Below are 7792 nucleotides of genomic sequence, written 5' to 3'. Positions count from 1 at the left end.
ATTCAAATGTTGAAGCCTAACCCCCAAGGTGATGGTATTAGGAAGTGGGGCCTTTGGGAGGTGATTAGGTCATGAGTGGAATGAGCACCCTTGTAAAACCAGCCCCAGAGACACCCCTTGCTTCCTTTCCACCAGGTGAAGACACAGCAAGAAGTCAGCTGCCTGAGACCCTGGGAGGGCCCTCACCTGACCATGCTGGTACCCTGATCTTGGACTTCTGACCGGCAGAACTGTGAGAAATAATTCCTGATGTTTATTTTTTTATAAATTTGTTTATTTAATTATTTATTTTTTGGCCACGTTTGATTTTCATTGCTGTGAGCGGGCTTTCTATACTTGCAGCGAGCAGGGGCTACTCTTCCTTGAGGTGCGTGGGCTTCTCATTGCGGTGGCTTCTCTTGTTGCGGAGCACGGGCTCTAGGCGCGCGGGCTTCAGTAGTTGCGGCACGTGGGCTCAGTAGTTGTGGCTCGTGGGCTCTAGAGCGCAGGCTCAGTAGTTGTGGTGCACGGGCTTAGTTGCTCTGCGGCATGTGGGATCTTCCGGGACCAGGGCTCGAACCTGTGTCCCCTGCATTGGCAGGCGGCTTCTTAACCACTGCGCCACCAGGGAAGTCCATTCCTGATGTTTATAAGCCACCCGATCGGTGGTATTTTGTTATAGCAGCCCCAGTGGACTAAGAGAAATGGTGTTGTGCCGTCACCTCGCTGCCAGGATGACCTGGCCGGGTCTGTGGCCAGCTGCCTTGCACACACCATGCAGACCTGGCAGTCAGCCCCCAGGCAGCAGGTCCCAGGTCAGGCCTAGAAGCTCCCGCAACCCTAGGAGAGGCTGCCGGAGACCTTGTCCTGCACCTGCTACTTGTCTTGGGGCTAAGCTTGCAGATGGGGCCGTGGGAGGTGGGTGGGGACTGAGGGAAGGCACTGCCTCTGGCTCTGCCCTACCTGCCCCCTTCCCCAGCTCTCCCTGTCTGCACCAGCTGCACCAAGGCCCTGCCACCTGCTTTCATGCCCTTTCTCATCCAGTCAGACCTTCTCTCGTCTCATCAAAACACACAGCCTCAGTTCACTGACATCTAATGAGGAAATGCCTACACCACCACTCAGCACAGGGCCTGCCCACAGCCAAGCAGCCCAGTCCTGCCTCTGGCCTCTGCTCCATGGCTCCTACACCGCCCGGCAAAGGGCGGCCCCTTTAGGCCCGCTGCCATTGGCAACACGCTTCTGCCTCCTCTCTATCTGGGAAACTTTTTCTTATCCTTCAGAGCCCAGCAGAAGTGTCACCTCAGGTAGTGTCACCCAGGCGGGTGGGAGCCTCCACGCCAGCTGCCGCTTCTCAGACCATGAAGCGAGAGGACTTGAGGCTGTTGATTTGTTTGACGTCCCTAGACTGAGCTCCCCAAGGATGGGCACTCATCTCTTCTTCTTTCCTTTGGATTACTTAAAAAAAAAATCAAATTACACAAGTCATCTGTGAATATGTGCATACTGTAAAAGAAAAAAGTTAGAACAATACACAAAAAGCCCCGACGCCCCGACGCCCTCCCCATGGTTAATAGTTGTGTGAGTTTCTTTCTCTCTCTATAAATTGATTTAGTGTCTTTTTCCATAAGTGAGATTAACCTATAGGTGTTGTTCTATGGCTCGTTTTTTTCACTTAATCATAGATTATGTGTGTGGTGGGCAGAATAATGGCCCTTCTCCCAAAGATGCACATGTCCTAATCCCCCACATCTGTGAACACGTGACCTTCCATGGCAAAAGGGACTTTGCAGTTGTGATTAAGTTAGGGATCTTGAGATGAGAAGGTGATCCTGAATCATCTGGGTGGGCGCCATGTAATCGTAGGGTCTTTATAAGAGGGAGGCAGGAGGGTCAGAGAAAGATGGATTGGAACATCTTACCCTGTTGGCTTTAAAGATGAAGGAAGGGGCCCCAGCCAAGAAATGAGGTGGCCTTTAGAAACTGGAAAAGACAAGGAAATGGGTTCTTCCCTAGAGCCTCCAGGAGGAATACAGCCGTGCAGACATCTTGATTTTAGTCCAGTGGGATTTCTGACCTACAGAACTATAAGAAAATAAATATGTGTTATCTTAAGCCAGTTCGTTTGGGGGTAATTTTCTACAGCAGCAGTAGGAAACGAATATAGTGGGTATACAGCTGAGATAAACAATAATATTTATGGCAGTAATTAGTATTTATTGAGTATATACCATATGCCAGATGCTGTTCTAGTGCTTTGGGTGGTATATTAGTATGCTAGGACTGCCATAACAAAATACCACAGACATTTATTTTCCCAGCATTCTGGAGGCTAGACAGCCAAGATCAGGGTGCCCACAGGGTTCATTTCTCCTTCAGCCTCTTTCCTTGGCCACCCTTTTGCTACCTCTTCACATGGTCTTTTCTCTGTGTGCCCATTTCTTTGTCTTTTCCTCTTCTTACAAGGACACCAGTCATATTGGATTAGGGCCAATGGCCTCATTTTAACGTCATCACCCCTTATAGGCCCTAATGGCCTCATTTTAACGTCATCACCCGTTATAGTCCCTGTCTCCAAATAAATTCTGAGGTACCAGGAGGTTAGGGCTCCAACACGTGAATCTGGTGGGGGACACAATTCTACTCATAACATGTGGATTATCTCATTCAGTTTCCACAGTAACCCAGTGAATTAGAAGCATTATTATCACAATTTTACAGATAAGAAAACAGGCACAGAGTGGTTAAGTTACTTCCCCAAATTTACACAGCAAATAAGTAGCAAGGCCAGGTCTGGGAATCACCTGTTCATATCCTTTGCCCATTTTTCTATGAGGGAGTTATCTGCTGTTTTAGGTTTGCAGGTGCACGGGTGCTCAGGAAGCATTGAGTAACGAATGAATGAGTGGGAGTAGCTCCCAGGACTCCTAGAAGAACATGGGCCAGGCTGGGCTGAGCCTGAAGGCTGCTTGTACCCACACCTCCCCAGGATGGCAGGAAATGCCTCCAGGGGAAAACCAAGAACCAAGCAGGAGGTGGGTGGCCAGGAGGTGTGGTGGGGGAGGGATGGTGCCACCCTCTGTTCACCAACTGAGCACACTCCTGGGAGGCTTTCTGGACAAGGGGGACGGTCTGGTTTCTCTTAACCCTCAAGGACCTGCGGCAGACAATTTTGTAGCTTGAGGTGTTCCGCAGACAGTGTTGGGATGCTAGAGTCCAATCACTCCACCTGTAGCTCCAGATTCCAGATTTCAGTTACTCAGATGTCCTAAGAGAGCTCCTCTTCGATATGGACAATCCAGGCCAGCTGCAGAGGAGGGATGGCCAGTGATTGGCTAGCTGCTGCTTGGACACAGGTGGCTGACCAACACCCATGGCCGAGGCCGGGCTTGCCTTGACCTGGCAACTCATTCTGGTCACTGTGGCAAAGGAGACAGCTGCCCATGAGGCCCAGGCAGGTCTTTGGCTGGCCGCCCAAATCAATGGGAATGCCCCAGTTACCTCTCGGGGACAGCAGATAAAGATGGCCTCAGGGCACTCGGCCCTCAGAGCATGGAGCTCCAGCAGACCCTTCCCACATCAGACTCTCAGCTGGCTGTGGTCCAGGGGCCACCACACAGCCCACCATCCCTGCTTCTTGACCTCTTCTCTCCACTCCATCCCAGTCTGTAACAGCAGGAGGTAGAGACACTCAGCAACAACTTTATCTTGATCCAGTATGGTACTCATAGAGGGGAATTCAAGGGCCATAGAAGCCAAGAGAGTTCCCATTTCATCATAGGTTCTTGGTGTGAAAAGGTGTAACTATCACGTAGCCCCACTCTTCCCACTCAGCATTACAGGAGTTGAATTTCCTATACAACATTCCCAGGGCAGAACGATTACCCAGCCTGGAGGGTTCTTCCTTCCATCGGTCCCTCCTTGCACTGTAACCCATCTGCTTGCTGCCTCTTCCACCCGTCATCCCCACAGGAGATGGCCATTCCCTGTTCCTCACGGCTCTTCAGAGATTTGAAGGCGGCAAATGGGTCTCTTCCTCTAAGAGAAGAGTTATGGGTTTCAGCAGGAGGAAAGAGATCCAGCCCTGTCAGTCCCCAGGGAAGGTCTACCCTGAGTTTCAGGCCCACTGCAGAATGGCTTTGCTTTACCAACCTTCTCTATGAACCTGCATGTGGGCGCAGAGCAACAGTGTGGGTGGGTCTCTAGGCCCTTTGGACTGCAGACACATAGCCTTGCTGGCTGGGAAGGCCTCAGCCCACTGTCTGAATCCCGGAGGCATGTTTCTGGGTCCCTAGGGCCTGGAGATAGGGACACAGCGCCCCACAGAGAGCACTGACCTTGGAATTTGACCTCCCGGCTCCCTGTTGTGGTTTCACCACTTCTGAAGCTTGAGTTTCCGAGCTTTAGTTTCCTCCTCTGTAAAATGGGGAAATATCGTGTTGTTGTGAGGATCAAATGACATCACATATGGGAAAAAGCTTTGTCGACCAAAACATGCTCTGCAAATGAGTAACCGGTTCTAGTGATTAGCAAAGGGGGTGTGGGGCTTGGACTTTCTTCGTTCTGGGCCTTCCTAGGGGGTGAGTGTTGAAGCAGAGTTGGTTTAAAGGGGGCTTTGGACTCCTACTCAAGCCCTGTGGCTGGTCCTTGGCACCCTGGGGGGCTCCCCACTGCGGGGCTCACAGCCCCCCATCCTGCATGATACCTGCAGGGCTTCTGTGCCCGTGTCTCCAGGAGTGGGTTCTGGCCCAAGTGCCTCAGCCCCGCTTTGGAGACCTGGAGAGAGCGGGTAAGCCTCACGAGGTGAGGGTTTGGGATGGGGGTCAGGTGGGAGGTACAAGGTAGGGCCCCCTGTCTTTCGGTTGGTTCTCCTCTCTTCTCAGGAGACCCCAGGGCTGCCCGCCCAGAGCTGCACATGCATGGCCTTCAATTTAGACAGAGGCTAATTCTAATTCCCCAGTAGAATGGGTTTATTGAGAGAAGCAATGGAGGATTTGGGAGTTGGGGCCCAGCCTGATGACAGTGGAGGAGTATGGAGTAAGGGGATCTCATCTAATCCAACCCATCATTGGACAGATGGGCCCCTGGAGGGGAGGGCTGTCCCAGCCCACTAGTGGGGGGCTAGATTTGCTGTGTTGGGGACTCCTGTGTCCCAAGCCAGGGCTCTTTCCCGGCAGCTTCCTTGGGTCTCTGCAGATTCTGTGCTTCCAGCCTGCGGCCTGTGACTCCGGCCTGTCTTCTGGCAGGCCTGAGCCCCATGAATGGACAGAGATGGCTGCCACCCTCACCCTCCTGGTGTCACAGGAGCAAGAGGCCAGGAGCCTCCACAAATTGCAGCGTGTTGCCACCTGCCTAACCCCAATCCGGTTTATCCTGAGTTGGCAGATGCACCAGTGGGACGTACTTCCCAGGCGGGGCCAGGCTGGGCAGCCCCATCCTTCCTCATGCCACAGGCCGCAAATGCGGGCGTGGGGGGGGGGCGCGGGGGGAAGGGGAGACAGGCCTGGATTATCTGGGTGGGGGGCAGGCAGCTTGTTTCAGTGGAGGCACATCCCCACCCCAAGACGGTAGCATCCATTCCAGGGGGCAGCAGCGCTGCCGGCATGGGCGTTCGCCCAGCTGGTGCCAGGGACGGGGCAGGTGCCGGGCTTTGACGGTGGCCTCCCCTCTCTGCCTGCCCATCCGCTCTGCTTGGGCTCCCCAGCTGTAATGCAGAAACAAGTCCCATCCCTTACCTGCCTGGGGGTCACTGAGCCGGAGTGAGGTAATGTCGGCGTGGCTCAGCCCTCCCCTGAGAGAGGCAGCCTCTAATCACAAGTCCACCTGAACTGCCTAGAGCTCTGCTGGGCTCCCTCTGGGGCCCCTGCTGCTTCCTGGCCACCTGGAGACCCGGGAGCTGGGCCAGTGTGCAGGCTGCCCAGGCCCGTCCTAGGCGTGGGAGAGGGAGCTCCCAGCACCCAGCTTTCTGGGCACCCCGGCCCTTGGTCTGGATTAACTCCTCACAGCCGATTGTTCAGGGTTCAAGGAGCCGCCCGCTCCTGGCATTCTGGTTCCACCAAGAGTCTGGGCGGCCAGGCGCGGCCGGGGCCTAATGAGCAGGGTGTGCCCCGAGGAGTTGTTAGGAACAGGGTGACAGCTGTGGGCAGGTCCCCACCCTCGGCCCTCAGGCGGGCCGGCTTGCACAACAGTTACCTGTGCTGCGGACACCATGTGGCATCCTTGCCAAGGGTTTATTTTTAAAAAACAAATACTCAGCTTTGGTGGTAGGGGTGGAGAAGGTTTCTAAATATTTAAAAGACATCATGCCAGCACTTTTGAACCCCTAAATCTATTGTATTGGGAAAGATGATGCAAGTTTGTAAAATTGCTCCCAATTACAAACAGGGTAGAACGCCAGACACATACCTAGGTTCTTGTCTCCCTCAGCTCGCCCCTTCCCCATGATTTTAAAAGGAAAAGATTTCTGCAATCACTGGGTGATTGTGGGCAGGTGGGCCTCACACCGCGGCCATCCTCCACACCTCGGTCAGGATGGGCTTCCTACTCTCTGCTCTCTGCAGGCAAACGTAACTGCCTGTTATCCCTTCCTGGGTTGAAAAATGCTGGCAGGAGGGTGGATTCCTGGGCCTGGCTGGTTTTCATGATAGGGCTGTCACCTAAGATCTTCAGCAGCTCATGGAGTTCGGGACCAAATCAGTCCTCCAAGTAACGACCAAGTGGACTCAAGATGCCGTGTGTTTCTGTGTGTCTTCTCTGTCTTCCAGAAGCAGGTCTCCTGCCCGGTAGCAGGAGTTAGTCTGATGGACACATGGGGCCTGTCGAGAAGGGTGCTGAAGTACGTGTGAGTGTGTAAGTGTGTGTATGTGTGTGTGTGTGAGCCGGGAGTCTCGCATTCAGGGTCCCGCTGTCAGCTGGGAGGCTTCCAGCTTAGAAATGGGACTGCGGAACCAGAGGGCTCAGTGGGAGAGCTGTGGGGAAGGCAAGGGCAGGTGGGCCTGAGGAGAACACTGCAATGGTAGCAACGTGTTCCGGAAGCTGGGTGGTTGCTGCTGGGTCTAGCAACATAGGGAGAACTTGGGGACACCAGACTTCCAGTGGGGTGGGGCAGGCTGTTCCTCTAGAATCTCTTTCCAGTATCGTAAGCACTGGGGCCACAGCGAGGGCATCTGCTGAAATTCAGCCAGTCGGCCATCTCCATCATCGAGCAGCTTCACCGTGCACCGCGGCAGGCTCTGGGGATACCCAGAGATTAGCCGTCTCTGGTCGGCACAGCTCCAGGTCTCACTCTACCCCGGATCTCTCTGCTGAGCCCCAGACCCTGTCGAGCTGCCCACCTGACACCACTCATCCAGTCTTCACAGGGCTGCAGGGGGAACACCATTGCCTCTGCTAGAAACACCAGGGGGATAAAAGAGAATGCAAACCTCGTCTCTGCCCACCCCCATCCCCCCAGTCCCTGTACTCCAGACACAACAGCTCCTTCAGGCTCTGGGACAAGGCAAGCTCATTCTTCCATCCACCTCTGCAGCACACCGTAACTGCTATCCGTCCCTCCATTTTTCCAATTTATTTCAGAAAAATTAAGATCTCACCTTCCCTCTTCTGGGGAGCATTCTCAGTCAAGCCCTTAAAATCTGTCTCAGTGGAGGGAGTTTCCATCACCAGCAAGCAAGGGAATAGGGTCGTTGGAAAGACCTGGAGGTTAATTGTTAGAGCATATGACTGCCATGAGGGGTGGGTCAGAGTAGAACATCTAGAACTATCTTCAGTCTTACAAATGAGACAGTTCTACACTGTGATGGAGTGAGGTAAG

The 7792-nt window shown here is 53.7% G+C and overlaps 1 long non-coding RNA gene across 3 annotated transcripts; it reads right to left on the bottom strand.

The window, feature by feature from the left end:
- Window positions 1–571: 571 nt before the first annotated feature.
- On the bottom strand, window positions 572–6845 carry LOC113623896 (uncharacterized). 3 transcript variants are annotated; one of them, XR_003434111.1, is made up of 4 exons: window positions 5715–6845; window positions 4317–4395; window positions 1902–4017; window positions 572–1437 (listed from the first exon to the last, which is right to left on the bottom strand). It is a non-coding gene; the product is annotated as an uncharacterized LOC113623896 (long non-coding RNA). The 3 variants fall into 3 exon arrangements; XR_003434112.1 differs by having other exon boundaries at window positions 572–3645; window positions 3865–4017; XR_003434110.1 differs by having other exon boundaries at window positions 572–4017.
- Window positions 6846–7792: the final 947 nt, after the last annotated feature.

This window comes from Aethalodelphis obliquidens, unplaced genomic scaffold, assembly GCF_003676395.1.
Source record: "Aethalodelphis obliquidens isolate GAN/ISIS:26980383/991018 unplaced genomic scaffold, ASM367639v1 scaffold12, whole genome shotgun sequence".
NCBI lineage: Eukaryota > Metazoa > Chordata > Mammalia > Artiodactyla > Delphinidae > Aethalodelphis > Aethalodelphis obliquidens.
The sequence above is the reverse complement of the archived record's forward strand: the minus strand, read 5'-3'. Positions and strand labels throughout refer to the sequence as shown.